At 48.6% G+C, this 3,902-nt stretch overlaps 1 pseudogene; it reads right to left on the bottom strand.

Moving 5' to 3' along the window:
* Positions 1–1,937: 1,937 nt before the first annotated feature.
* On the bottom strand, positions 1,938–3,412 carry LOC133920383 (MYB-like transcription factor ODO1; annotated as a pseudogene).
* Between the last annotated feature and the right edge of the window lie 490 nt (positions 3,413–3,902).

Here is a 3,902-nt window from a genome sequence, read left to right as displayed (position 1 = left end):
ATTTTCTAGATGGACAATAGCTTCGTCTTTGACATCGCATCTTTTCTGAAGGCATCGTTTTGGAGATCCCGCGTTACTTGTTGACTGCTCTGTCGTTGGGCTGGGCCATTCGGCGTGGCCTCCTCCCGCTCGAGGCTGCCTCTTACTTCGCAGTGGTGGTTTTGCATGGGTGGGAGGAGTATGTTGTGTGAAGTCAGAGTTGCTACGTCGTGAGGTGCGATGTAGCTTGGTGACGATGATCTGCGGCATACTTCTTAGGTGTGTCTAGATAATTGCTGTGTCTAGGTATGTGGTGGTGAGTCATCTTAGGTGATCATCGGCTGCTTTATGTTGTCGTCAAAGATTTTTTCAGTTTTTTCTTGTAATAAACTATGCGGTTATTTAGATTTCAGACCTGATTTTTTATAAACTAGGTTACTCTATTATTCTTTAATAAATTACAGTAACTCTCTGCTCTTTTCGACGTTTCTTTAAAAAAAATAGTTTGCATTGATTTGTGAGCTCGGTTTTGCAGCTGTGGGATATGGATTATGTGCCCTGCTCTTTACAGATACAAGATAGGCATGCATGCTCGAGAGGTATAATGAGGTACTATGATGCATGTACATACGTACGTACGTGCAATCAAAGCCTGTCCAGAAATGTTCGATTCAGCTGTCGAGCTCTCGTGTACCCTACATGTTCGAGTATCTGCAAGTTAAATATGAAGAACGAATCGATCACTGGCACGAGTCTCCAACACACGAAACTGGTGACACAGCCATTACGCGATACTGAGATCACGCCGTTGGAAGGGACGAGGCGAAACATTTGCTCAAGTACAAGTGTTGTGTTCCACCAACTAATGGCGGGGCAGCTAGCTTTTGCAGAGGCCGATGGAACGGGCACGTAGCTTTCGCAAAAGCTCCCCGTTTCGCCGTCCTCCGGCCGATCCGGTCGGGGCACGTCTGGGTGTAGCGTACCCAGGGAAGCGGGCGAGACAAACATCCTGCGCCGCGCGACGCTGGCGACTGACCGGACACCTACCGGCACTGACAGGCGATGTAACTGCAGTGCACACAATGAGCTAATGGCACTGATGCATATGGGTGTACTTGTACGTGCTGCTAGCCTGCTACTAGTGCTGACGCATCAGGTTTTGTATGTAGTTGCTGCTTCTTGATAATTACGGAGAGTATGATTTTGGAAAGTGATATACAACTATACTTGTCACTTTTTACTGGCGAGGCTGTTGCCACTTTATTTACTATTTTACCGTGTGCTAAATTTTACATGACACCGTCCATTGATCATTGGATTGCTGGTTTAGGGTAGAGAAGTAATGAGGTGGCAAGCTCATGGTCATCTTTTGTTCTCCCTAGCTTAATAGTATTCGCTCACAGCTGTCTAGTGTGCCTTGAAACGTCCAATATTTTAATTGCTCGAAGGGTCAACCCAGTACAGTAGATGTATGGTCAACAGAAAAGATCAGTTTAAAATGGGTCAGATCATCCAATCATATTCCCTTCATTTTATTTATTTTTCGATTTATATTTTTATTCCTATTCACTTTATTTTCTCTCATTTATAACAGTTTTCCTTCGAAGAGATTTGTGAAGGTAAAGGAGAAAGAATTCCGTCCTGAAAGGAATGATCTTGAGAATCCCTTCGTGACGTGAACCATGAAAGAAAACCGTTAAAATGCTGAAGGGAAAAAAAAACATTCGTGAAGGGATTCTGAGCCCTAATAGAAATTGATTGAGAATGATCTTACAATGATACTTTGTGTTGGCTTCCTTTTTACCGTAATCGTCCTAGTAACATTCAGAATTACTGAGTCTGCTACAGTTCATCACTGAAGAGATTGAACAAATCCACCTCCAAGTACTCAACCATGCGGACAAAAATAAAAGAAAAGGTGTCAATTCGATTTGTTTTGTTCGAATTTGTTTGTGGGGATTAGCGAAGCTTTATTTTTTGGGTCATTGTCCATGTTTAAACTGTACTTGAAGATACTGTGAAAAGTAGCACGCAACTCCATGTCCATGATGCCATCAGGAGTACATCAGAAACTTCAGACTCTTGAAGTGTACATGAGTGAGGGATTTTACTTTTGCTCCCAAACAGGGGATTGATCCCGCGCAATGAGATCAACTTGACGCAATGACACCTTCTTTCTCAAATCTTTCACGAACCACACGCCCGACTTCTTTCCTTATCAGCCAGACAGCCACCATGCATGCGTGGACATGGACGAAATTGAATTGACCCAAGAAACCAAAGAACGGAGACAGAGTAAAAACAGGATAATGGTCAGCAATTCATATCCAGACTTGTTGATCGAAGCCATCGCCAGGGGTAGTGGTCGAACAGATCGACGCTTATGCTGGCGCCATCGTCGCCGCAACCGGACAAGATGCCTGCCCAGTCCATGTCCATGATGCCATCCACTTCAAAGAGGTCAATAGGGTTGGGCCGAGATGGACGAGGAGCAGGACGGAGACACGGCGAAAACCGTGGACGCAGAGCAAGTCGCGCCCTGCGGTTGGACGCTCACTGGCGCCTCTTTATCCTCCTCGTTCTCGTCATCGGCGCCGACCAGTCCTTGCGATGACACCTTCGGATGGTCACGGTGTTCTCCCTCTTGCGGAGGATCTCGCCGCAGCTGCTGTTTTAGGGGACCTTCAGACTGAGCTGGGGAGAGCGGCCAGTGAGTGACGGGGTCATTGCCCACCTTCTTGAGCTTTCTTCTTGATGTGGGTGTTCCAGTGGTTCTTGATCTCGTTATCCGTTCTCCCGGGGAGCCACGCCGCGATCTTGGACCACCTACGCGCCGTGCAACAGAAACCAAAGGCGAGCTCACGATGTGAGCACTCTGACCCGCAAGAATGTTGGAGGACGCACACATGCAAAACGTACCTGTTGCTGAGCTGCGCGTGGAGATCGATCACCAGCGCCTCCTCCTCCTCCGAAAGAAGGCCTCTCTTGAGGTTAGGCCTCAGGTAGTTCGTCCACCCCAGCCGGCAGCTCTTCCCACACCTCAGCAGCCCTGCGAGTGCGAATGTGAGCAAAAGCCATGTCAGGATGCTTGACTGCCATCTGCATTTGCATATAGATCGATCTTTGCGCATATTGGAGTCGCTAACTCCTGGAAGGAAATTAAGGAGATGAATTGCCAGTGACCATGCACGCATCGTACCTGCAAGCTTGGGGACGAGCCTCCAACAGCAATGGCCATGGGAGAGGAGGAAGGTGACCAGCTTCTGGTCCTCCTCCGCGGTCCATGGCCCCTTCTTGATACCGACCTTCTCGCAGAACGGCTGCCTACCCATCTCTCCCTTTCCTTCCCGTGGATAGAGAACAAGCAAAGAGACGAATACACCAGTTGACTTGTCTGCTCTCCTCTGGGTGAACCTCCCGGAACAGAGCAGAGCAGCAGCTGCAGCTGCCTTGATTGGAGAGGAGGCGCGGCGCAGGGGGAAAGAGATTATGTGAGATCGGGTCTGACAGAAAGACCCTCATTTCTGTGTGACACGTATCTTGTACTTCTCTCATATATATTCAATCAGGCCGTTAGATCCAGAACGAACGGTATAGATCAGGGTCTCACGGAGGCCTTTCTGCTGAGAGTCTTATATAATTTTTTTCCGGCGCAGGGGGCCCGAAGTGGAGAGGGCAACGCGCACGTGGCAGGAAGCGAAGGCGACGTGAGTCGTACGTGTGAGCCCGTCTCCGAGTGACCTCAGCCAAACAGGCGGGTTCTGGCTTTGCCTCCGATGCGTCTACTGAACCTGCTGAAGTGGAGTGAGTACTTGGTTGAGCTCGACTGTGTACCGAAAGCCACGACAAGTTGACTACACTGTTGAGCAAGAACCTTTGACGCTGGTGGAGCACAGCGTCGTACTCACGGTTCCAAATGGTGT

This window comes from Phragmites australis, chromosome 6 (genome assembly GCF_958298935.1).
Source record: "Phragmites australis chromosome 6, lpPhrAust1.1, whole genome shotgun sequence".
NCBI lineage: Eukaryota > Viridiplantae > Streptophyta > Magnoliopsida > Poales > Poaceae > Phragmites > Phragmites australis.
This window is presented reverse-complemented; position numbering and strand designations above follow the sequence as displayed.